General features: G+C 45.1%; 22 non-coding genes across 22 annotated transcripts; all 22 read right to left on the bottom strand.

The window, feature by feature from the left end:
* Positions 1–1,038: 1,038 nt before the first annotated feature.
* On the bottom strand, positions 1,039–1,110 carry TRNAA-CGC (transfer RNA alanine (anticodon CGC)). The gene has a single exon. It is a non-coding gene; the product is annotated as a tRNA-Ala (tRNA).
* A 2,543-nt stretch (positions 1,111–3,653) lies between these two features.
* Positions 3,654–3,725, bottom strand: TRNAA-UGC (transfer RNA alanine (anticodon UGC)). Its single transcript has one exon. It is a non-coding gene; the product is annotated as a tRNA-Ala (tRNA).
* A 158-nt stretch (positions 3,726–3,883) lies between these two features.
* Positions 3,884–3,955, bottom strand: TRNAA-CGC (transfer RNA alanine (anticodon CGC)). Its single transcript has one exon. It is a non-coding gene; the product is annotated as a tRNA-Ala (tRNA).
* A 230-nt stretch (positions 3,956–4,185) lies between these two features.
* TRNAA-UGC (transfer RNA alanine (anticodon UGC)) lies at positions 4,186–4,257 on the bottom strand. Its single transcript has one exon. It is a non-coding gene; the product is annotated as a tRNA-Ala (tRNA).
* Positions 4,258–12,193: 7,936 nt separating this feature from the next.
* On the bottom strand, positions 12,194–12,265 carry TRNAA-UGC (transfer RNA alanine (anticodon UGC)). Its single transcript has one exon. It is a non-coding gene; the product is annotated as a tRNA-Ala (tRNA).
* A 164-nt stretch (positions 12,266–12,429) lies between these two features.
* Positions 12,430–12,501, bottom strand: TRNAA-UGC (transfer RNA alanine (anticodon UGC)). The gene has a single exon. It is a non-coding gene; the product is annotated as a tRNA-Ala (tRNA).
* Positions 12,502–12,658: 157 nt separating this feature from the next.
* TRNAA-CGC (transfer RNA alanine (anticodon CGC)) lies at positions 12,659–12,730 on the bottom strand. The gene has a single exon. It is a non-coding gene; the product is annotated as a tRNA-Ala (tRNA).
* A 230-nt stretch (positions 12,731–12,960) lies between these two features.
* On the bottom strand, positions 12,961–13,032 carry TRNAA-UGC (transfer RNA alanine (anticodon UGC)). Its single transcript has one exon. It is a non-coding gene; the product is annotated as a tRNA-Ala (tRNA).
* A 1,297-nt stretch (positions 13,033–14,329) lies between these two features.
* On the bottom strand, positions 14,330–14,401 carry TRNAA-UGC (transfer RNA alanine (anticodon UGC)). Its single transcript has one exon. It is a non-coding gene; the product is annotated as a tRNA-Ala (tRNA).
* A 168-nt stretch (positions 14,402–14,569) lies between these two features.
* On the bottom strand, positions 14,570–14,641 carry TRNAA-UGC (transfer RNA alanine (anticodon UGC)). Its single transcript has one exon. It is a non-coding gene; the product is annotated as a tRNA-Ala (tRNA).
* Positions 14,642–14,802: 161 nt separating this feature from the next.
* Positions 14,803–14,874, bottom strand: TRNAA-CGC (transfer RNA alanine (anticodon CGC)). The gene has a single exon. It is a non-coding gene; the product is annotated as a tRNA-Ala (tRNA).
* A 230-nt stretch (positions 14,875–15,104) lies between these two features.
* On the bottom strand, positions 15,105–15,176 carry TRNAA-UGC (transfer RNA alanine (anticodon UGC)). Its single transcript has one exon. It is a non-coding gene; the product is annotated as a tRNA-Ala (tRNA).
* Positions 15,177–16,754: 1,578 nt separating this feature from the next.
* Positions 16,755–16,826, bottom strand: TRNAA-UGC (transfer RNA alanine (anticodon UGC)). Its single transcript has one exon. It is a non-coding gene; the product is annotated as a tRNA-Ala (tRNA).
* A 157-nt stretch (positions 16,827–16,983) lies between these two features.
* Positions 16,984–17,055, bottom strand: TRNAA-CGC (transfer RNA alanine (anticodon CGC)). Its single transcript has one exon. It is a non-coding gene; the product is annotated as a tRNA-Ala (tRNA).
* A 230-nt stretch (positions 17,056–17,285) lies between these two features.
* On the bottom strand, positions 17,286–17,357 carry TRNAA-UGC (transfer RNA alanine (anticodon UGC)). Its single transcript has one exon. It is a non-coding gene; the product is annotated as a tRNA-Ala (tRNA).
* A 1,533-nt stretch (positions 17,358–18,890) lies between these two features.
* TRNAA-UGC (transfer RNA alanine (anticodon UGC)) lies at positions 18,891–18,962 on the bottom strand. Its single transcript has one exon. It is a non-coding gene; the product is annotated as a tRNA-Ala (tRNA).
* A 155-nt stretch (positions 18,963–19,117) lies between these two features.
* Positions 19,118–19,189, bottom strand: TRNAA-CGC (transfer RNA alanine (anticodon CGC)). Its single transcript has one exon. It is a non-coding gene; the product is annotated as a tRNA-Ala (tRNA).
* Positions 19,190–19,419: 230 nt separating this feature from the next.
* On the bottom strand, positions 19,420–19,491 carry TRNAA-UGC (transfer RNA alanine (anticodon UGC)). Its single transcript has one exon. It is a non-coding gene; the product is annotated as a tRNA-Ala (tRNA).
* A 2,039-nt stretch (positions 19,492–21,530) lies between these two features.
* Positions 21,531–21,602, bottom strand: TRNAA-UGC (transfer RNA alanine (anticodon UGC)). Its single transcript has one exon. It is a non-coding gene; the product is annotated as a tRNA-Ala (tRNA).
* Positions 21,603–22,265: 663 nt separating this feature from the next.
* Positions 22,266–22,337, bottom strand: TRNAA-UGC (transfer RNA alanine (anticodon UGC)). The gene has a single exon. It is a non-coding gene; the product is annotated as a tRNA-Ala (tRNA).
* A 1,558-nt stretch (positions 22,338–23,895) lies between these two features.
* TRNAA-UGC (transfer RNA alanine (anticodon UGC)) lies at positions 23,896–23,967 on the bottom strand. Its single transcript has one exon. It is a non-coding gene; the product is annotated as a tRNA-Ala (tRNA).
* A 153-nt stretch (positions 23,968–24,120) lies between these two features.
* TRNAA-UGC (transfer RNA alanine (anticodon UGC)) lies at positions 24,121–24,192 on the bottom strand. The gene has a single exon. It is a non-coding gene; the product is annotated as a tRNA-Ala (tRNA).
* Between the last annotated feature and the right edge of the window lie 685 nt (positions 24,193–24,877).

The following is a 24,877-nucleotide window of genomic DNA, read 5'->3' as shown; positions in this document are numbered from 1 at the left end:
GAGTGATTTTTTTATTCTTCACTTTTGAGCAGCTGATGCACTTGCAGGGCTCTAGTGAGAAGAATAACAGGACCTGCAGTCCTTGAGAAGTACTTAACCATTTAGGAGCATCTCACCAAATCTGACATTTTTTCTTGCAGAGGATGCCTAAAATCTGACTTGTATCTAAGGCAAGACTTCTGGGAAAATCAGTGAGCCAATCACACAAACAGGAAGTGAAATCTCTGGGGGCCATTCTGTACACCAATTGTGTACGGAACGCCTCTAGGTTGCCATATTTTGCTTTGAATTTTACAGAAAATGACAGCGCTGCCAATTGAAAAGGAAAGATCTTTTTTTTTTAAATAAGTGACAATATGGCTTGTGTTACAATTGTATATACAATATTACTTTTACTTATTTTCTAACGAAACTGGACATACCCTTAAACAGACAGCCAATGTCAACTACAAGTTCATTAGCATGCTTCCAAGAAAAGCCTTCCTTGCTACTGCCACCCATTTTGACAGTACCCAGCAAAGCTGTGGGCAGGGTTTTGAAACTAGTTGCAATCACCCCAACTGATATCTGTTTATGGTGTAGGCTGGAGATGCTGGGAATTGAACATGGGGCTTCACACATGCAAAGCGTGCGCTCTACCACTGAGCTACATCCCCATCTTGCGCTTGCCCTTCTGTGCCTTTTTTTTTTTTTTGGGGGGGGGGAGAAAGTTTGACTTTAGAGAAAAGTTCTCAGCAGGATTTTGCACTTTGTGGGGATAATTAGTCAAGTCAGCATGCGCTGCATAGATACTAGACTCGGCTTTAAGATAAAGAATGGAGATGCTGGGGATTGAACCCGGGACCTCACACATGCAAAGCGCACGCTCTATCACTGAGCTAAATCCCCATCTTGATTGCCTTAGTCTGTGCCTTTTTTTGTGGGGTGTGAAGTTTGACTTTAGAGTAAAATTCTATGCAGTATTTTGCACTTTGTGGGGATAGTTAGGCCACTCAGCATGCGCTACATGGTAACTAGACTCGGTTTTAAGATAAAGAATGGAGATGCCGGGGGTTGAACCCGGGACCTCACACATGCGAAGCATGCGCTCTACCACTGAGCTACATCCCCCTTACTACACAGGAGCAGACCTTTGATCCTTGTGAGTTGAAAATGCAGATAGAGAGGAACAAAGGGAAGAATTCCTGGTTGTCTCCTCCACCCTTACATGCTAATGACTTTGGAGGGTGCAGCCAGGCATGTTTATGTAAGGGTTGTTTTTGCCAAATTTTTCCCATGTGTGTGCACATGCCTGGGTTGCAGCAGATGAGGGGTGGCCGTTTCCCTTGGCGTACGGTAAATGGAGATGCCAGGGATTGAAGCCGGGGCCTCACACATGCAAAGCGTGAGCTCTACCACTGAGCTACATCCCTATTTTGTTTGCCTTAGTCTGTGCCTTTTTTTTGGGGGGCGAGAAGTTTGACTTTAGAGTAAAGTTCTCAGCAGTATTTTGCACTTTGTGGGCATAGTTAGGCCACTCAGCATGCGCTACATGGTAACTAGACTCGGTTTTAAGATAAAGAATGGAGATGCCGGGGCCTCACACATGCAAAGCGTGCGCTCTACCACTGAGCTACATCCCCTTACCTTGTGGTAGCGCCTGTGCCTTTTTCGCCCCCCAAAAAGCTCTAAACGATGTTGCATCCTTTAACCCGGCACCTGGCCTTCACATCTGTGTTCCACTACCAGTACTCAGGGCCTCCTTCACTTCCCAAAACCAACCACGCTTTCATTTTTTTTCTTCCAGGAAGGACTTTCAGCCTTCAAGATCCAAAAAAAAACCATTTATGTCCGAATTGTGTTTGTCAGTTAGCTGACAACACATCATCTCCCAGCTGCATAAGTGACCTCTCTTTGTGTCTGTGTCACATCTAATTACTGTGTGGCTCTCACCTGCATGAGCACTAGTCTGAGAGAGGCAGGACTTTTTCGAAATGAAGTTTCTTCTCAGGAGGTGTCAGGTCTCACACTGCAGATAGAGGTCATGCATTAGCCCATGCAAAGCCATGCCTAATAGCCTCACGTGTCAACACAATAAGAAACCGCTGACACAGGAATGTGAAGATTTCCTCTACTATAGCCTATGCGTACAGTTCAACAAATGACACCATTAAAGCGGAGGTCCACCCTAAAGTGGACCTTCCGCTCATCGGAACCCTCCCCCCCTCCGGTGCCACAATCGGCACCTTTCAGGGAGGAGGGGGGTGCAGTTACCTGGATAATCCAGGTAACTGCACCCACTTCCGGGACAGCTCTCTGCGGAAAGGGGCGTAACTTACGCCCATTTCTGCAAGTGCCCGCCCCTTCCCGCAAGTGCCCCGCTGCCTGCTGGGAAACACACAGCTCCCAGAGGCAGCGGGGAGCGTCCTTATTGCGCAGCGCAATTCGCGCATGCGCAGTAGGGAACCGGGAAATGAAGCCGAAAGGCTCATTTCCTGATTCCCATACCCAAGATGGCGGCGGCAGGACCCGACAGACGACCTAGCGATCGTCTTCGGGTGCCGACATCGCGGGCGCGCTGGACAGGTAAGTGTCACTATTTTAAAAGTCAGCAGCTGCAGTATTTGTAGCTGCTGGCTTTTAAAAAAAAAAAAAACGCGGAGTCCCGGTGGACTCCCGCTTTAAACTACATCTTCAGGGCACAACTTATGCAGGGAGGACTCCTCTTTTATTGAGGAAAAAAAAACCCTCTGGGTGATCAATGGACATTGCAAGAATTTTAACACGTTTTGTTGCAGAGTCCTACCTGTTTCTTCTCTGAATGAATAGCTTTTTGTTAGATCATGTCTTGTGCAGGACTGATTTGAAATGGGAGTGATTTTTTTATTCTTCACTTTTGAGCAGCTGATGCACTTGCAGGGCTCTAGTGAGAAGAATAACAGGACCTGCAGTCCTTGAGAAGTACTTAACCATTTAGGAGCATCTCACCAAATCTGACATTTTTTCTTGCAGAGGATGCCTAAAATCTGACTTGTATCTATTCTGGGAAAATCAGTGAGCCAATCACACAAACAGGAAGTGAAATCTCTGGGGGCCGTTCTGTACACCAATTGTGTACGGAACGCCTCTAGGTTGCCATATTGCATTGAATTTTACAGAAAATGACAGCGCTGCCAATTGAAAAGGAAAGATCATTTTTTTCTAAATAAGTGACAATATGGCATGTGTTACAATTGTATATACAATATTACTTTTACTTATTTTCTAACGAAACTGTACATACCCTTAAACAGACAGCCAATGTCAACTACAAGTTCATTAGCATGCTTCCAAGAAAAGCCTTCCTTGCTACTGCCACCCATTTTGACAGTACCCAGCAAAGCTGTGGGCAGGGTTTTGAAACTAGTTGCAATCACCCCAACTGATATCTGTTTAAGGCGAAGGCTGGAGATGCTGGGAATTGAACCTGGGGCTTCACACATGCAAAGCATGCGCTCTACCACTGAGCTACATCACCTTCTTGTGCTTGCCTTTCTGTGCCTTTTTTTTTTTTGGGGGGGGGAGAAAGTTTGACTTCAGAGAAAAGTTCTCAGCAGGATTTTGCACTTTGTGGGGATAATTAGTCAAGTCAGCATGCGCTGCATAGATACTAGACTCGGCTTTAAGATAAAGAATGGAGATGCCGGGGATTGAACCCGGGACCTCACACATGCAAAGCGCACGCTCTACCACTGAGCTACATCCCCATCTTGTTTGCCTGAGTCTGTGCCTTTTTTTTTTGGGGGGGGGGGGGTGAAGTTTGACTTTAGAGTAAAGTTCTCAGCAGTATTTTGCACTTTGTGGGGATAGTTAGGCCACTCAGCATGCGCTACATGGTAACTAGACTCGGTTTTAAGATAAAGAATGGAGATGCCGGGGGTTGAACCCGGGACTTCACACATGCGAAGCGTGCGCTCTACCACTGAGCTACATCCCCCTTACTACTCAGGAGCAGACCTTTGATCCTTGTGAGTTGAAAATGCAGATAGAGAGGAACAAAGGGAAGAATTCCTGGTTGTCTCCTCCACCCTTACATGCTAATGACTTTGGAGGGTGCGGCCAGGCATGTTTATGTAAGGGTTGTTTTCGCCAAAAGTTTCCCATGTGTGTGCACATGCCTGGGTTGCAGCAGATGAGGGGTGGCCGTTTCCCTTGGCGTACGGTAAATGGAGATGCCAGGGATTGAACCCGGGGCCTCACACATGCAAAGCATGCGCTCTACCACTGAGTTACATCCCCTTACCTTGGGGTAGCGCCTGTGCCTCTTTTCCCCCTCAAAAAGCTCTAAACGATGTTGCATCCTTTAACCCGGCACCTGGCCTTCACATCTGTATTCCACTACCAGTACTCAGGGCCTCCTTCACTTCCCAAAACCAACCACGCTTTCATTTTTTTTCTTCCAGGAAGGACTTTCAGCCTTCAAGAGCCAAAAAAAACCCATTTATGTCCGAATTGTGTTTGTCAGTTAGCTGACAACACATCATCTCCCAGCTGCATAAGTGACCTCTCTTTGTGTCTGTGTCACATCTAATTACTGTGTGGCTCTCACCTGTGTTAGGTGTGACCTCAACAAGTCACCTATTTGTCAGGTTATGTTACCGTTTCCCAATTGTTAGTTAGAGTTCTTATCCAAGCAAAGAGACACAGAGATATTATTCAGTATTTCTGCTCAGAAGTCCGTCGTTAACTCTGACTGTCTCTGACTGACTGTGGCTCTGAGGCTTCTTTATTACATCTTTTATAGACAGAAAAGAGCAAACATCAGCAAATGTAAAAAAAACAACATTTTCAAAGTAAAGACAATTCTCCGGGTGTTATCAGCTGATAAGACAATCTTCTGGGCGTAGACAGATGCGGCCTCTTCTTGATGAGTACGTGACAATAGATGACGAATCCTTATTTTACAGAGAGAAATACAAGTAATTAGTAAGACATAAGGTCAACCATTTTGTTTCAACATATACCTTAATCCTTACATTTCCCCCTTTGACATCACCCCTCCCTCTTGCCCTGGGTCCACCTGAACAAGTTCTAGTCAGCCTATATCCAGAGTACTCTCCCTGACCGCGAGTTGTCAGAGGGGTATACACCCATCCCCCTGGACAGTACCAACATCTAAAATTCAGGAAGAGTGGCTTTTCTGACAGATGGGTGATGTCAAGAAACTAAATCTACCTATCTTCACAAAAGTTCCATCTTTTCCGCATCATTTACCTTGGCTTTCTTGCAAAAGCATATGAGCAGTTTAAAGCATACATAAAAGAAAAATACGAATAAGAGCACCACTATAATTGTCATTGCTGCCTTCTTAACCCAAGAGAATAACCCTGAGAAACTAAAAGTTCCACCAAACGGATCCCAGTCGCGACCAATATTTCGGGCCTTCTCTTGTAAATTCTTTACTTCCGTACGGTGTTGTGCAATGATGTCATAATAATCAGGTACCTCAATACTGGTATTATGTATCCAAGTACAGCACTCATAGTCCTCAGTAGTTTCACAAAGTCCTGTCAGTGCTGCACTCATACTTTCAATTGCTAATTCATGTAATTCTAATTGTTGTCTGATGGCTCTGGTCTCCAGATTTAACTTAGTAATATCATCAGAGTTTTTCTCCAAAACATCATTAATAATTCCTGTATAGTTATTTAGTCGTTTCATTAAGTCTATACCCCATCCTGTCCAGGACGGGAACCAAACTATTAGCCAGAATTACTGAAACAATAAAAAGATACATGTTGTCATTTGCCAACTGGCTCCTTTTTACAATGAGAAGCGTGGATCCAGGTAGGTTTCCCTTCCAATTTCACTGAGGTTGCTGTAATCAATAGCACCTGGAAAGGACCTTCAAACCTTGGTTCCAGTGTCTTTCTGGTATGTTTCTTTACATACACATAGTCTCCTGGTTGTAGATCGTGTGTACCTGTGACAGAATTAGGGTCTGGAAGAGAAGAATACACACTCTTGTGGATTTTAGTCAGACGCTGTTGCAACTGTATTACATACGTAGTTAAACTATCACATTGTAATTGCATACTTTGAGGAAAATATAAACCTAATCTAGGTGCACTTCCAAACAGTATTTCATATGGGGATAACCCAGTTTTTCCTGTTGGGGTGTACCTAATAGAGAACAAAGCTAAGGGTAGGCACTCAGGCCATGGTTTATTTAACTCTTGCATAGCTTTTTGTATTTTCAGCTTGATTGTACCATTTACTCTTTCTACTGATCCTGAACTCTGTGGGTGGTAAGGAGTATGAAAACTTTGTTGAACCCCTAACATTGCCATCACATTTTGCATTATTTCTCCCGTGAAATGTGTCCCCCTATCTGATTCTATTGTTTCTGGGAGACCAAACCTAGGTATCAGCTCAGTAATCAGTTTCTTGGCGGTGGCTTTTGCCGTAGCTGATTTCACAGGATAACTTTCTGGCCAGCCTGAAAATAAGCAGATGCACACGAGAACAAATTCAAAGGGGCCGCTCTTAGGCATTTGTATGTAGTCAATCTGCAGTCTCTGAAAAGGATATTGGGCCCGGACCTGATGTTTACGTGGGGTTTTCACTCTCTGTCCTGGGTTATTAATCAGACAGATTTGGCATGCAGCACAGTAGTTCCTTGCAGTACTACTGAATCCAGGGGCTAGCCATCCTTGGCTTACAATCCTATACATAGAATTGGAGCTGACATGAGTGGGTAAGTGAACAGCCGCTGCCATTGCTGGGTATAGAGAAGCGGGTAGACATATTTTGTCTCCTTCTCTCCATACATTGTCAAGGCCTGGTGCAGCTCCCTCCTTAACCCAACGGTCCTTCTCAATAGCCCCTGCTTGTTCCTGTAGTTCCATTAGCTGCTGCCATGTGGTTTCGGGCATACTCACCTGTACCGTGGCTAAGGTCTCAGGGCTTACTTCCCCTAGAGCTGCCTTCTTTGCAGTTAAATCTGCAAATGCGTTTCCTTTTGCCTCAGTTGTTTTTGCGCTCGTGTGTGCCGCTATCTTCATGATGGCTACTCTTATAACCTTTTGAAGATTGTTCAGGACTCTTTTGATTCCTTCACCATGTTTAACAGGTGTGCCTGCTGCTGTAAGGTAACCTCTAGCTTTCCATATGTGGCCATAATCATGTGCCACACCGTAGGCGTATGCGGAATCAGTGTAAATGTTCCCTTCTTGTCCCTCCAAGTGTTCTAGGGCTTTCTCTAGAGCGGTTAGTTCCGCTTCTTGTGCCGACATGTGTGCTGGTAGTGACTTTGCCTCAATTACCTGTGTGTCCGTTACCACAGCATAACCTGTGTGATATTTACCTTTGTCATCGGCAAATCTACTACCATCTATGTACAGTGTGTGTTCTGCATTTGCAATGGGTATGTCTGTGACATGTGGGAACCCCGTGGTTTCTTGTTCCATAAGTTGAAAACAATCGTGTTCATCAGATGTTATGTCATGAAATGAAAGTGTGTCAGAATCCTGAGTATCTTGTGCTGTATCTACACCATTATCATCATTACTCCCCCCTGTCAAATCTGTCTGTAATGGTAAAAGCTGTGCTAAGTTAAAAGAAGTGCATCGCTGAAAGGTAACATTGGGGGGTAGGAGCAAAGTGCATTGTAGACGCAGCTGCCTTGCCATTGATATGTGTTTTGGTTGGACCTGTGATAAGATGGCGTGTATGTCATGTGTGGTATGTACCACTACAGGATTGTCTAAGACAATTTCTGAGGATTTGTCAATGATAATTGACACTGCTGCAACTGCTCGTACACAGGACGGTGATCCTCTAGAGACAGGATCGAGAGCCGCCGAGAAGTATGCTACCGGCCTTTGTTTGATGTGTTGTTGTGTCAACACCCCTGTTGCGTGTCCCGTGATTTCAGCAATGTACAAATGAAATGTTTTGGTATAGTCAGGGATCCCGATCGCAGGTGCCGAAATTAGTAACCTTTTTAAGGTGCTAAAAGATTCATGACCTGCTTCTGTGAGTACATAGGGTACTATTTTCAAGCAATCATATAATGGCTGCATCAGAGAACTGGCATGTGGTATCCATTGTCTACAATATGATACCATTCCCAGAAACATACGAAGTTGCTTAAAATTGCGTGGGATATTCATTTGTCTTATGGCCTGGACTCGGTCTTCAGTGAGATGTCGAGTACCCTGGGATATACAGTGGCCCAAAAAGACAACCTTTTTCTGACATACCTGTAACTTAGTTCTATTCACCTTGCACCCTTTTTCAGCCAGGAATTGTAACAATGAGAGAGTGGCTTTTAAACAAGTATCGTTATCCGGACAACATAACAATAGGTCATCTACATATTGCAACAATACACAAGTGTCAGGCGGTAGCCATTCTCCTATTTTTACTTTTTAAGGTTTAGTCAGTGGGGCATCAGTCAAAAGACCGTCATAACCACTTATGGGTATGGTGTCACGGGACGTCATGTGTGGAGGGACTACTGAATCAGACAACAGACTGCGTGACGCTCCTGTGTCAACCAAACAAGGAATATGTTTACCTTCCACCTTCATCAACATGTGGAGCATTTTGTTCTCTGATTCAGCTAGGACTGGGGCAAGTCATGCGGTCGGATCGTCCCTATCATTGGTACGCCTCTGTCTGTAGTCCCTCGTGTCTCTGTCCGTGTTTCCTTCCTGTTCGTCTTTTATCCTTTTCCTACAGTCTCTTTTTATATGTCCCACCTTGTTGCAGTAATAACAGGTAAGAGGTTTACGGGAGGAATTCCCTCCTTCATTGACCCGGGCAACAGTGTTAACTCCCGGTGTCCTTCTGGGTTTAGTTTCTGCTAAATCAGCCTCTATGCCTTGTGCTTTCTGCAACAATGTTCCTCTGTCCCGTATGGCTCTCCATTCGGGAGTACATGCCTTCAGTTTGTCACCTATTTGGGGTACTAGTCCTTCCATAAACTGTCGATTGAAAGCCCTAATGGTGACGGGTAAGGCTAAATCTAGACCTTCGTCAGCCATCATGCTTTCCATGTTGAGGTAAAATTCTGTAACAGTCTGACCTGGGGCCTGTTTTATGGGCGCTGTCGAACCCCTTTCCTGCTGTTTCCCTTGGCAAAATTCTCGTAACTGAGCAATAAACAGGGGTCTAGAGTCTATATGACGAGGGTGTACTCCTGGTGGATCTGCCGCTGGATCCCCTTGTGGTCTATGTGGAGCAATTTCATTCATAAATTGATTAAACATCGTTAGTGTCATTTTATGTCTACATATATCTTCCCCATCTTGCCAAGTCGCTTCATGTGTGTCTAGTAATTGTGTCACGAATCTACAGAATGCGGCAGGTTTTGCTACGGGATCAGGAGCATTCTGTATTAATGCCATAAGAGTGTCAGCCGACCAAGGTGTCCATGTCCTCAGAACGACTTGTCGGGTCACTGTAGGTGGCTGTCCTGCTTGACCCGCATTTGGATTATTTACTTGTATTACCCTAGTCCGACTATGGACTGGAGCTAGGGGCTCTGGTCTTTGAGCGCCGCAATGTACACATTCCTGTGCCCAGTCTGGGTTCTGGATACCGCATACTCGGCATACCCATCCTCTTCCTCTTAAGGAAGGATAAAGTTTTGGTCTTTCATTACCTGGTGTGGTAGTGTTATAAGGAGGTGGAGTATCTCCCGTATTAACCCTATCGCCGGGAGCAGAAGGAAGACTTTTGTGTCGGACCTTCATATCCCATCCACCCTTTTCCTGACAATACTCCCATCCCTCCTCTTTAGCCCTGTTGGAAACCTTAATTAAACATTGTATTTGTGATACCCATCTGTTCTGCAATATCTCTCCCTGTCTGTCTTTCTTTATTTCTTCCCAACCTTCTACACTTAATCCATTTTCTCCATCCATCCCCAATTTCTTGAGAATCCTATTTGTGCCCTGTGCCTTATCCTTCCCATACAACATTGTAATTATGTCTTTAACAGCATAACATTTCTGAGATTCCTCCTGGGGTTTACCATGTGTCTGGCCCATTTTGACAGTCCTGCCTAGGTGGCGTTTGGATCACTTACTAAGTGTCTCGTTGCCTTCTCCTCCTAGGGTGCCAAAATACTAAAAAACCTCTCCTATATGAGATCGAATTACTTTATATGCTAGCCAACTGACAAATATTATGACCAGACTGACAGCTACAACATATACAAGCATTCCCTTTTGGTGGCCAAACACATATGACTAGGTCTCCGGGACTTTGTGGAGACCTTATTTCCGTCCCATTACCATGGAATCTCTCAGCATTCGTTTCTTATTCCTGCTTTATTGAGGCAGTCAGGACTTATACTTTCAACCCGTTTTTAGGCTCATGAATCAAAAAGCGTATATCAAACTTAAGTGTCGGACCCCCAAAGTACTCTTACGAGTTAAGGGCGCATTCCGTTACCCATTGGGATGATATATGTTTCAATTCACACCATACAAACAGGGCTTATCTCATTCACAACAGACAGATGACAAGTAGACAGACAAGAAACAACGGTAACATAAGCCAAAATATTAAGTTCAAGACCCGCATACTACAGAGGTTGGTTTTTACCTGAAGAACAATTCAGACAGATCAGGTGGGCACAAATCTAAGAAGCACAGAGTTTATAAGAAAATAAAGCTTTTCTTACCTGCGCAGGATTTGTCTGTGGTTCTTTGATGTGCCCGACCATTTCGTTCCGTCCTTATGTTCGTTCGCCTCTTGTAGTTTCTTCAGCGAGTCCCTATTCGCGGCGCCAGAAATGTTAGGTGTGACCTCAACAAGTCACCTATTTGTCAGGTTATGTTACCGTTTCCCAATTGTTAGTTAGAGTTCTTATCCAAGCAAAGAGACACAGAGATATTATTCAGTATTTCTGCTCAGAAGTCCGTCGTTAACTCTGACTGTCTCTGACTGACTGTGGCTCTGAGGCTTCTTTATTACATCTTTTATAGACAGAAAAGAGCAAACATCAGCAAATGTAAAAAAAACAACATTTTCAAAGTAAAGACAATTCTCCGGGTGTTATCAGCTGATAAGACAATCTTCTGGGCGTAGACTGCTTTTTAGGGCTGATGCGGCCTCTTCTTGATGAGTACGTGACAATAGATGACGAATCCTTATTTTACAGAGAGAAATACAAGTAATTAGTAAGACATAAGGTCAACCATTTTGTTTCAACATATACCTTAATCCTTACACCTGCATGAGCACTAGTCTGAGAGAGGCAGGACTTTTTCGAAATGAAGTTTCTTCTCAGGAGGTGTCAGGTCTCACACTGCAGATAGAGATTAACCCATGCCAAGCCATGCCTAATAGCCTCACGTGTCAACACAATAAGAAACCGCTGACACAGGAATGTGAAGATTTCCTCTACTATAGCCTATGCGTACCGTTCAACAAATGACACCATTAAACTACATCTTCAGGGCACAACTTATGCAGGGAGGACTCCACTTTTATTGAGGAAAAAAAACCAATCCCCTCTGGGGGATCAATGGACATTGCAAGAATTTTAACACGTTTTGTTGCAGAGTCCTACCTGTTTCTTCTCTGAATGAATAGCTTTTTGTTAGATCATGTCTTGTGCAGGACTGATTTGAAATGGGAGTGATTTTTTTATTCTTCACTTTTGAGCAGCTGATGCACTTGCAGGGCTCTAGTGAGAAGAATAACAGGACCTGCAGTCCTTGAGAAGAACTTAACCATTTAGGAGCATCTCACCAAATCTGACATTTTTTCTTGCAGAGGATGCCTAAAATCTGACTTGTATCTAAGGCAAGACTTCTGGGAAAATCAGTGAGCCAATCACACAAACAGGAAGTGAAATCTCTGGGGGCCGTTCTGTACACCAATTGTGTACGGAACGCCTCTAGGTTGCCATATTGCATTGAATTTTACAGAAAATGACAGCGCTGCCAATTGAAAAGGAAAGATCATTTTTTTTTAAATAAGTGACAATATGGCTTGTGTTACAATTGTATATACAATATTACTTTTACTTATTTTCTAACGAAACTGGACATACCCTTAAACAGACAGCCAATGTCAACTACAAGTTCATTAGCATGCTTCCAAGAAAAGCCTTCCTTGCTACTGCCACCCATTTTGACAGTACCCAGCAAAGCTGTGGGCAGGGTTTTGAAACTAGTTGCAATCACCCCAACTGATATCTGTTTAAGGCGAAGGCTGGAGATGCTGGGAATTGAACCTGGGGCTTCACACATGCAAAGCGTGCGCTCTACCACTGAGCTACATCCCCATCTTGCGCTTGCCCTTCTGTGCCTTTTTTTTTTTTTTGGGGGGGGGGGGGGGGAAAGTTTGACTTTAGAGAAAAGTTCTCAGCAGGATTTTGCACTTTGTGGGGATAATTAGTCAAGTCAGCATGCGCTGCATAGATACTAGACTCAGCTTTAAGATAAGGAATGGAGATGCCGGGGATGGAACCCGGGACCTCACACATGCAAAGCGCGCGCTCTACCACTGAGCTACAGCCCCATCTTGTTTGCCTGGGTCTGTGCCTTTTTTTTTTGGGGGGGGGGGGTGAAGTTTGACTTTAGAGTAAAGTTCTCAGCAGTATTTTGCACTTTGTGGGGATAGTTAGGCCACTCAGCATGCGCTACATGGTAACTAGACTCGGTTTTAAGATAAAGAATGGAGATGCCGGGGGTTGAACCCGGGACCTCACACATGCGAAGCGCGCGCTCTACCACTGAGCTACATCCCCCTTACTACTCTGGAGCAGACCTTTGATCCTTGTGAGTTGAAAATGCAGATAGAGAGGAACAAAGGGAAGAATTCCTGGTTGTCTCCTCCACCCTTACATGCTAATGACTTTGGAGGGTGCGGCCAGGCATGTTTATGTAAGGGTTGTTTTTGCCAAATGTTTCCCATGTGTGTGCACATGCCTGGGTTGCAGCAGATGAGGGGTGGCCGTTTCCCTTGGCGTACGGTAAATGGAGATGCCAGGGATTGAACCCGGGGCCTCACACATGCAAAGCATGCGCTCTACCACTGAGCTACATCCCCTTACCTTGGGGTAGCGCCTGTGCCTTTTTTCCCCCTCAAAATGCTCTAAACGATGTTGCATCCTTTAACCCGCCACCTGGCCTTCACATCTGTGTTCCACTACCAGTACTCAGGGCCTCCTTCACTTCCCAAAACCAACCACGCTTTCATTTTTTTTCTTCCAGGAAGGACTTTCAGCCTTCAAGAGCCAAAAAAAACCCATTTATGTCCGAATTGTGTTTGTCAGTTAGCTGACAACACATCATCTCCCAGCTGCATAAGTGACCTCTCTTTGTGTCTGTGTCACATCTAATTACTGTGTGGCTCTCACCTGCATGAGCACTAGTCTGAGAGAGGCAGGACTTTTTCGAAATGAAGTTTCTTCTCAGGAGGTGTCAGGTCTCACACTGCAGATAGAGATTAACCCATGCAAAGCCATGCCTAATAGCCTCACGTGTCAACACAATAAGAAACCGCTGACACAGGAATGTGAAGATTTCCTCTACTATAGCCTATGCGTACCGTTCAACAAATGACACCATTAAACTACATCTTCAGGGCACAACTTATGCAGGGAGGACTCCACTTTTATTGAGGAAAAAAAACCAATCCCCTCTGGGGATCAATGGACATTGCAAGAATTTTAACACGTTTTGTTGCAGAGTCCTACCTGTTTCTTCTCTGAATGAATAGCTTTTTGTTAGATCATGTCTTGTGCAGGACTGATTTGAAATGGGAGTGATTTTTTTATTCTTCACTTTTGAGCAGCTGATGCACTTGCAGGGCTCTAGTGAGAAGAATAACAGGACCTGCAGTCCTTGAGAAGAACTTAACCATTTAGGAGCATCTCACCAAATCTGACATTTTTTCTTGCAGAGGATGCCTAAAATCTGACTTGTATCTAAGGCAAGACTTCTGGGAAAATCAGTGAGCCAATCACACAAACAGGAAGTGAAATCTCTGGGGGCCGTTCTGTACACCAATTGTGTACGGAACGCCTCTAGGTTGCCATATTGCATTGAATTTTACAGAAAATGACAGCGCTGCCAATTGAAAAGGAAAGATCATTTTTTTTAAAATAAGTGACAATATGGCTTGTGTTACAATTGTATATACAATATTACTTTTACTTATTTTCTAACGAAACTGGACATACCCTTAAACAGACAGCCAATGTCAACTACAAGTTCATTAGCATGCTTCCAAGAAAAGCCTTCCTTGCTACTGCCACCCATTTTGACAGTACCCAGCAAAGCTGTGGGCAGGGTTTTGAAACTAGTTGCAATCACCCCAACTGATATCTGTTTAAGGCGAAGGCTGGAGATGCTGGGAATTGAACCTGGGGCTTCACACATGCAAAGCGTGCGCTCTACCACTGAGCTACATCCCCATCTTGCGCTTGCCCTTCTGTGCCTTTTTTTTTTTTTTTTTTTTTGGGGGGGGGGGGGAAAGTTTGACTTTAGAGAAAAGTTCTCAGCAGGATTTTGCACTTTGTGGGGATAATTAGTCAAGTCAGCATGCGCTGCATAGATACTAGACTCGGCTTTAAGATAAAGAATGGAGATGCCGGGGATTGAACCTGGGACCTCACACATGCAAAGCGCACGCTCTACCACTGAGCTACATCCCCATCTTGTTTGCCTGAGTCTGTGCCTTTTTTTTTTGGGGGGGGGGGGGGGGTGAAGTTTGACTTTAGAGTAAAGTTCTCAGCAGTATTTTGCACTTTGTGGGGATAGTTAGGCCACTCAGCATGCGCTACATGGTAACTAGACTCGGTTTTAAGATAAAGAATGGAGATGCCGGGGGTTGAACCCGGGACCTCACACATGCGAAGCGTGCGCTCTACCACTGAGCTACATCCCCCTTACTACTCAGGAGCAGACCTTTGATCCTTGTGAGTTGAAAATGCAGATAGAGAGGAACAAAGGGAAGAATTCCTGGTTGTCTCCTCCACCCTTACATGCTAATGACTTTGGAGGGTGCGGCCAGGCATGTTTATGTAAGGGTTGTTTTTGCCAAATGTTTCCCATGTGTGTGCACATGCCTGGGTTGCAGCAGATGAGGGGTGGCCGTTTCCCTTGGCGTACGGTAAATGGAGATGCCGGGGATTGAACCCGGGGCCTCACACATGCAAAGCATGTGCTCTACCACTGAGCTACATCCCCTTACCTTGGGGTAGCGCCTGTGCCTCTTTTCCCCCTCAAAAAGCTCTAAACGATGTTGCATCCTTTAACCCGGCACCTGGCCTTCACATCTGTGTTCCACTACCAGTACTCAGGGCCTCCTTCACTTCCCAAAACCAACCACGCTTTCATTTTTTTTCTTCCAGGAAGGACTTTCAGCCTTCAAGAGCCAAAAAAAACCCATTTATGTCCGAATTGTGTTTGTCAGTTAGCTGACAACACATCATCTCCCAGCTGCATAAGTGACCTCTCTTTGTGTCTGTGTCACATCTAATTACTGTGTGGCTCTCACCTGCATGAGCACTAGTCTGAGAGAGGCAGGACTTTTTCGAAATGAAGTTTCTTCTCAGGAGGTGTCAGGTCTCACACTGCAGATAGAGATTAACCCATGCCAAGCCATGCCTAATAGCCTCACGTGTCAACACAATAAGAAACCGCTGACACAGGAATGTGAAGATTTCCTCTACTATAGCCTATGCGTACCGTTCAACAAATGACACCATTAAACTACATCTTCAGGGCACAACTTATGCAGGGAGGACTCCACTTTTATTGAGGAAAAAAACCAATCCCCTCTGGGGGATCAATGGACATTGCAAGAATTTTAACACGTTTTGTTGCAGAGTCCTACCTGTTTCTTCTCTGAATGAATAGCTTTTTGTTAGATCATGTCTTGTGCAGGACTGATTTGAAATGGGAGTGATTTTTTTATTCTTCACTTTTTGAGCAGCTGATGCACTTGCAGGGCTCTAGTGAGAAGAATAACAGCTGATGCACTTGCAGGGCTCTAGTGAGAAGAATAACAGGACCTGCAGTCCTTGAGAAGAACTTAACCATTTAGGAGCATCTCACCAAATCTGACATTTTTTCTTGCAGAGGATGCCTAAAATCTGACTTGTATCTAAGGCAAGACTTCTGGGAAAATCAGTGAGCCAATCACACAAACAGGAAGTGAAATCTCTGGGGGCCGTTCTGTACACCAATTGTGTACGGAACGCGTCTAGGTTGCCATATTGCATTGAATTTTACAGAAAATGACAGCGCTGCCAATTGAAAAGGAAAGATCATTTTTTTTTAAATAAGTGACAATATGGCTTGTGTTACAATTGTATATACAATATTACTTTTACTTATTTTCTAACGAAACTGGACATACCCTTAAACAGACAGCCAATGTCAACTACAAGTTCATTAGCATGCTTCCAAGAAAAGCCTTCCTTGCTACTGCCACCCATTTTGACAGTACCCAGCAAAGCTGTGGGCAGGGTTTTGAAACTAGTTGCAATCACCCCAACTGATATCTGTTTAAGGCGAAGGCTGGAGATGCTGGGAATTGAACTTGGGGCTTCACACATGCAAAGCGTGCGCTCTACCACTGAGCTACATCCCCATCTTGCGCTTGCCCTTCCGTGCCTTATTATTTTTTTTTTTTTGGGGGGGGGGGGGAGGGAAAGTTTGACTTTAGAGAAAAGTTCTCAGCAGGATTTTGCACTTTGTGGGGATAATTTGTCAAGTCAGCATGCGCTGCATAGATACTAGACTCGGCTTTAAGATAAAGAATGGAGACGCCGGGGATTGAACCCGGGACCTCACACATGCAAAGCGCACGCTCTACCACTGAGCTACATCCCCATCTTGTTTGCCTGAGTCTGTGCCTTTTTTTTTTTTGGGGGGGGGGTGAAGTTTGACTTTAGAGTAAAGTTCTCAGCAGTATTTTGCACTTTGTGGGGATAGTTAGGCCACTCAGCATGCGCTACATGGTAACTAGACTCGGTTTTAAGATAAAGAATGGAGATGCCGGGGGTTGAACCCGGGACCTCACACATGCGAAGCGTGCGCTCTACCACTGAGCTACATCCCCCTTACTACTCAATAGCAGACCTTTGATCCTTGTGAGTTGAAAATGCAGATAGAGAGGAACAAAGGGAAGAATTCCTGGTTGTCTCCTCCACCCTTACATGCTAATGACTTTGGAGGGTGCGGCCAGGCATGTTTATGTAAGGGTTGTTTTCGCCAAAAGTTTCCCATGTGTGTGCACATGCCTGGGTTGCAGCAGATGAGGGGTGGCCGTTTCCCTTGGCGTACGGTAAATGGAGATGCCAGGAATTGAACCCGGGGCCTCACACATGCAAAGCATGCGCTCTACCACTGAGCTACATGCCCTTACCTTGGGGTAGCGCCTGTGCCTCTTTTCCCCCTCAAAAAGCTCTAAACGATGTTGCATCCTTTAACCCGGCACCTGGCCTTCACATCTGTGTTCCACTACCAGTACTCAGGGCCTCCTTCACTTCCCAAAACCAACCACGCTTTCATTTTTTTTCTTCCAGGAAGGACTTTCAGCCTTCAAGAGCCAAAAAAAACCCATTTATGTCCGAATTGTGTTTGTCAGTTAGCTGACAACACATCATCTCCCAGCTGCATAAGTGACCTCTCTTTGTGTCTGTGTCACATCTAATTACTGTGTGGCTCTCACCTGCATGAGCACTAGTCTGAGAGAGGCAGGACTTTTTCGAAATGAAGTTTCTTCTCAGGAGGTGTCAGGTCTCACACTGCAGATAGAGATTAACCCATGCCAAGCCATGCCTAATAGCCTCACGTGTCAACACAATAAGAAACCGCTGACACAGGAATGTGAAGATTTCCTCTACTATAGCCTATGCGTACCGTTCAACAAATGACACCATTAAACTACATCTTCAGGGCACAACTTATGCAGGGAGGACTCCACTTTTATTGAGGAAAAAAACCAATCCCCTCTGGGGGATCAATGGACATTGCAAGAATTTTAACACGTTTTGTTGCAGAGTCCTACCTGTTTCTTCTCTGAATGAATAGCTTTTTGTTAGATCATGTCTTGTGCAGGACTGATTTGAAATGGGAGTGATTTTTTTATTCTTCACTTTTGAGCAGCTGATGCACTTGCAGGGCTCTAGTGAGAAGAATAACAGGACCTGCAGTCCTTGAGAAGAACTTAACCATTTAGGAGCATCTCACCAAATCTGAAATTTTTTCTTGCAGAGGATGCCTAAAATCTGACTTGTATCTAAGGCAAGACTTCTGGGAAAATCAGTGAGCCAATCACACAAACAGGAAGTGAAATCTCTGGGGGCCGTTCTGTACACCAATTGTGTACGGAACGCCTCTAGGTTGCCATATTGCATTGAATTTTACAGAAAATGACAGCGCTGCCAATTGAAAAGGAAAGATCATTTTTTTTTAAATAAGTGACAATATGGCTTGTGTTACAATTGTATATACAATATTACTTTTACTTATTTTCTAACGAAACTGGACATACCCTTAAACAGACAGCCAATGTCAACTACAAGTTCATTAGCATGCTTCCAAGAAAAGCCTTCCTTGCTACTGCCACCCATTTTGACAGTACCCAGCAAAGCTGTGGGCAGGGTTTTGAAACTAGTTGCAATCACCCCAACTGATATCTGTTTAAGGCGAAGGCTGGAGATGCTGGGAATTGAACTTGGGGCTTCACACATGCAAAGCGTGCACTCTACCACTGAGCTACATCCCCATCTTGCGCTTGCCCTTCCGTGCCTTATTTTTTTTTTTTTTTGGGGGGGGGGGGGAAGTTTGACTTTAGAGAAAAGTTCTCAGCAGGATTTTGCACTTTGTGGGGATAATTAGTCAAGTCAGCATGCGCTGCATAGATACTAGACTCGGCTTTAAGATAAAGAATGGAGATGCCGGGGATTGAACCCGGGACCTCACACATGCAAAGCGCACGCTCTACCACTGAGCTACATCCCCATCTTATTTGCCTGAGTCTGTGCCTTTTTTTTTGGGGGGGGGGGTGAAGTTTGACTTTAGAGTAAAGTTCTCAGCAGTATTTTGCACTTTGTGGGGATAGTTAGGCCACTCAGCATGCGCTACATGGTAACTAGACTCGGTTTTAAGATAAAGAATGGAGATGCCGGGGGTTGAACCCGGGACCTCACACATGCGAAGCGTGCGCTCTACCACTGAGCTACATCCCCCTTACTACTCAGGAGCAGACCTTTGATCCTTGTGAGTTGAAAATGCAGATAGAGAGGAACAAAGGGAAGAATTCCTGGTTGTCTCCTCCACCCTTACATGCTAATGACTTTGGAGGGTGCGGCCAGGCATGTTTATGTAAGGGTTGTTTTCGCCAAAAGTTTCCCATGTGTGTGCACATGCCTGGGTTGCAGCAGATGAGGGGTGGCCGTTTTCCTTGGCGTACGGTAAATGGAGATGCCAGGGATTGAACCCGGGGCCTCACACATGCAAAGCATGCGCTCTACCACTGAGCTACATCCCCTTACCTTGGGGTAGCGCCTGTGCCTCTTTTCCCCCTCAAAAAGCTCTAAACGATGTTGCATCCTTTAACCCGGCACCTGGCCTTCACATCTGTGTTCCACTACCAGTACTCAGGGCCTCCTTCACTTCCCAAAACCAACCACGCTTTCATTTTTTTTCTTCCAGGAAGGACTTTCAGCCTTCAAGAGCCAAAAAAAAACCATTTATGTCCGAATTGTGTTTGTCAGTTAGCTGACAACACATCATCTCCCAGCTGCATAAGTGACCTCTCTTTGTGACTGTGTCACATCTAATTACAGTGTGGCTCTCACCTGCATGAGCACTAGTCTGAGAGAGGCAGGACTTTTTCGAAATGAAGTTTCTTCTCAGGAGGTGTCAGGTCTCACACTGCAGATAGAGGTCATGCATTAACCCATGCAAAGCCATGCCTAATAGCCTCACGTGTCAACACAATAAGAAACCGCTGACACAGGAATGTGAAGATTTCCTCTACTATAGCCTATGCGTACAGTTCAACAAATGACACCATTAAAGCAGAGGTCCACCCTAAAGTGGACCTTCCGCTCATCGGAACCCTCCCCCCCTACGGTGCCACAATCGGCACCTTTCAGGGGGGAGGGGGGTGCAGTTACCTGGAAAATCCAGGTAACTGCACACACTTCCGGGACAGCTCTCTGCGGAAAGGGGCGTAACTTACGCCCCTTTCCGCAAGTGCCCGCCCCTTCCCGCAAGTGCCCCGCTGCCTGCTGGGAAACACACAGCTCCCAGAGGCAGCGGGGAGCGTCCTTATTGCGCAGCGCAATTTGCGCATGCGCAGTAGGGAACCGGGAAATTAAGCCGAAAGGCTCCATTTCCTGATTCCCATACCCAAGATGGCGGCGGCAGGACCCGACAGACGACCTAGCGATCGGCTTCGGGTGCCAACATCGCGGGCGCGCTGGACAGGTAAGTGTCACTATTTTAAAAGTCAGCAGCTGCAGTATTTGTAGCTGCTGGCTTTAAAAAAAAAAAAAAAAACGCGGAGTCCCGGTGGACTCCCGCTTTAAACTACATCTTCAGGGCACAACTTATGCAGGGAGGACTCCTCTTTTATTGAGGAAAAAAAAACAATCCCCTCTGGGTGATCAATGGACATTGCAAGAATTTTAACACGTTTGGTTGCAGAGTCCTACCTGTTTCTTCTCTGAATGAATAGCTTTTTGTTAGATCATGTCTTGTGCAGGACTGATTTGAAATGGGAGTGATTTTTTTATTCTTCACTTTTGAGCAGCTGATGCACTTGCAGGGCTCTAGTGAGAAGAATAACAGGACCTGCAGTCCTTGAGAAGTACTTAACCATTTAGGAGCATCTCACCAAATCTGACATTTTTTCTTGCAGAGGATGCCTAAAATCTGACTTGTATCTATTCTGGGAAAATCAGTGAGCCAATCACACAAACAGGAAGTGAAATCTCTGGGGGCCGTTCTGTACACCAATTGTGTACGGAACGCCTCTAGGTTGCCATATTGCATTGAATTTTACAGAAAATGACAGCGCTGCCAATTGAAAAGGAAAGATCATTTTTTTTAAATAAGTGACAATATGGCATGTGTTACAATTGTATATACAATATTACTTTTACTTATTTTCTAACGAAACTGGACATACCCTTAAACAGACAGCCAATGTCAACTACAAGTTCATTAGCATGCTTCCAAGAAAAGCCTTCCTTGCTACTGCCACCCATTTTGACAGTACCCAGCAAAGCTGTGGGCAGGGTTTTGAAACTAGTTGCAATCACCCCAACTGATATCTGTTTAAGGCGAAGGCTGGAGATGCTGGGAATTGAACCTGGGGCTTCACACATGCAAAGCGTGCGCTCTACCACTGAGCTACATCACCTTCTTGCGCTTGCCTTTCTGTGCCTTTTTTTTTTTTTTGGGGGGGGAGAAAGTTTGACTTTAGAGAAAAGTTCTCAGCAGGATTTTGCACTTTGTGGGGATAATTAGTCAAGTCAGCATGCGCTGCATAGATACTAGACTCGGCTTTAAGATAAAGAATGGAGATGCCGGTGATTGAACCCGGGACCTCACACATGCAAAGCGCGCGCTCTACCACTGAGCTACATCCCCTGTTGCTTGGCTGAGTCTGTGCCTTTTTTTTGGGGGGGGGGGGGGTGAAGTTTGACTTTAGAGTAAAGTTCTCAGCCGTATTTTGCACTTTGTGGGGATAGTTAGGCCACTCAGCATGCGCTACATGGTAACTAGACTCGGTTTTAAGATAAAGAATGGAGATGCTGGGGATTGAACCCGGGACCTCACACAAGCAATGCGTGCGCTCTACCTCTGAGCTACATCCCCATCTTGTTTGCCTGAGTCTGTGCCTTTTTTTTGGGGGGGGGGTGAAGTTTGACTTTAGAGTAAAGTTCTCAGCAGTATTTTGCACTTTGTGGGGATAGTTAGGCCACTCAGCATGCGCTACATGGTAACTAGACTCGGTTTTAAGATAAAGAACCCGGGACCTCACACATGCGAAGCGTGCGCTCTACCACTGAGCTACATCCCCCTTACTACTCAGGAGCAGACCTTTGATCCTTGTGAGTTGAAAAAGCAGATAGAGAGGAACAAAGGGAAGAATTCCTGGTTGTCTCCTCCACCCTTACATGCTAATGACTTTGGAGGGTGCGGCCAGGCATGTTTATGTAAGGGTTGTTTTTGCCAAATGTTTCCCATGTGTGTGCACATGCCTGGGTTGCAGCAGATGAGGGGTGGCCGTTTCCCTTGGCGTACAGTAAATGGAGATGCCAGGGATTGAACCCGGGGCCTCACACATGCAAAGCATGTGCTCTACCACTGAGCTACATCCCCTTACCTTGGGGTAGCGCCTGTGCCTTTTTTCCCCTCCAAAAAGCTCTAAACGATGTTGCATCCTTTAACCCGGCACCTGGCCTTCACATCTGTGTTCCACTACCAGTACTCAGGGCCTCCTTCACTTCCCAAAACCAACCACGCTTTCATTTTTTTTCTTCCAGGAAGGACTTTCAGCCTTCAAGAGCCAAAAAAAACCCATTTATGTCCGAATTGTGTTTGTCAGTTAGCTGACAACACATCATCTCCCAGCTGCATAAGTGACCTCTCTTTGTGTCTGTGTCACATCTAATTACTGTGTGGCTCTCACCTGCATGAGCACTAGTCTGAGAGAGGCAGGACTTTTTCGAAATGAAGTTTCTTCTCAGGAGGTGTCAGGTCTCACACTGCAGATAGAGATTAACCCATGCAAAGCCATGCCTAATAGCCTTACGTGTCAACACAATAAGAAACCGCTGACACAGGAATGTGAAGATTTCCTCTACTATAGCCTATGCGTACCGTTCAACAAATGACACCATTAAACTACATCTTCAGGGCACAACTTATGCAGGGAGGACTCCTCTTTTATTGAGGAAAAAAAACCAATCCCCTCTGGGTGATCAATGGACATTGCAAGAATTTTAACACGTTTTGTTGCAGAGTCCTACCTGTTTCTTCTCTGAATGAATAGCTTTTTGTTAGATCATGTCTTGTGCAGGACTGATTTAAAATGGGAGTGATTTTTTTATTCTTCACTTTTGAGCAGCTGATGCACTTGCAGGGCTCTAGTGAGAAGAATAACAGGACCTGCAGTCCTTGAGAAGTACTTAACCATTTAGGAGCATCTCACCAAATCTGACATTTTTTCTTGCAGAGGATGCCTAAAATCTGACTTGTATCTAAGGCAAGACTTCTGGGAAAATCAGTGAGCCAATCACACAAACAGGAAGTGAAATCTCTGGGGGCCGTTCTGTACACCAATTGTGTACGGAACGCCTCTAGGTTGCCATATTGCATTGAATTTTACAGAAAATGACAGCGCTGCCAATTGAAAAGGAAAGATCATTTTTTTTAAAATAAGTGACAATATGGCTTGTGTTACAATTGTATATACAATATTACTTTTACTTATTTTCTAACGAAACTGGACATACCCTTAAACAGACAGCCAATGTCAACTACAAGTTCATTAGCATGCTTCCAAGAAAAGCCTTCCTTGCTACTGCCACCCATTTTGACAGTACCCAGCAAAGCTGTGGGCAGGGTTTTGAAACTAGTTGCAATCACCCCAACTGATATCTGTTTAAGGCGAAGGCTGGAGATGCTGGGAATTGAACCTGGGGCTTCACACATGCAAAGCATGCGCTCTACCACTGAGCTACATCCCCATCTTGCGCTTGCCCTTCTGTGCCTTTTTTTTTTTTTTTTGGGGGGGGGGGGGGGGGGGGGGGGGGGGGGGGGGGGGGAATGTTTGACTTTAGAGAAAAGTTCTCAGCAGGATTTTGCACTTTGTGGGGATAATTAGTCAAGTCAGCATGCGCTGCATAGATAATAGACTCGGCTTTAAGATAAAGAATGGAGATGCCGGGGTTTGAACCCGGGACCTCACACATGCAAAGCGCGCGCTCTACCACTGAGCTACATCCCCATCTTGTTTACCTGAGTCTGTGCCTTTTTTTTGGGGGGGGGGTGAAGTTTGACTTTAGAGTAAAGTTCTCAGCAGTATTTTGCACTTTGTGGGGATAGTTAGGCCACTCAGCATGCGCTACATGGTAACTAGACTCGGTTTTAAGATAAAGAATGGAGATGCCGGGGGTTGAACCCGGGGCCTCACACATGCAAAGCGTGCGCTCTACCACTGAGCTACATCCCCTTACCTTGTGGTAGCGCCTGTGCCTTTTTCGCCCCCCAAAAAGCTCTAAACGATGTTGCATCCTTTAACCCGGCACCTGGCCTTCACATCTGTGTTCCACTACCAGTACTCAGGGCCTCCTTCACTTCCCAAAACCAACCACGCTTTCATTTTTTTTCTTCCAGGAAGGACTTTCAGCCTTCAAGAGCCAAAAAAAACCCATTTATGTCCGAATTGTGTTTGTCAGTTAGCTGACAACACATCATCTCCCAGCTGCATAAGTGACCTCTCTTTGTGTCTGTGTCACATCTAATTACTGTGTGGCTCTCACCTGCATGAGCACTAGTCTGAAAGAGGCAGGACTTTTTCGAAAATGAAGTTTCTTCTCAGGAGGTGTCAGGTCTCACACTGCAGATAGAGATTAACCCATGCAAAGCCATGCCTAATAGCCTCACGTGTCAACACAATAAGAAACCGCTGACACAGGAATGTGAAGATTTCCTCTACTATAGCCTATGCGTACCGTTCAACAAATGACACCATTAAACTACATCTTCAGGGCACAACTTATGCAGGGAGGACTCCACTTTTATTGAGGAAAAAAAAACAATCCCCTCTGGGGGATCAATGGACATTGCAAGAATTTTAACACGTTTTGTTGCAGAGTCCTACCTGTTTCTTCTCTGAATGAATAGCTTTTTGTTAG

Source organism: Lithobates pipiens, unplaced genomic scaffold (assembly GCF_037356315.1).
Source record: "Lithobates pipiens isolate NorthernLeopardFrog02 unplaced genomic scaffold, aLitPip1_a1.2 Scaffold_23, whole genome shotgun sequence".
In the NCBI taxonomy this organism is placed as follows: domain Eukaryota; kingdom Metazoa; phylum Chordata; class Amphibia; order Anura; family Ranidae; genus Lithobates; species Lithobates pipiens.
This window is presented reverse-complemented; position numbering and strand designations above follow the sequence as displayed.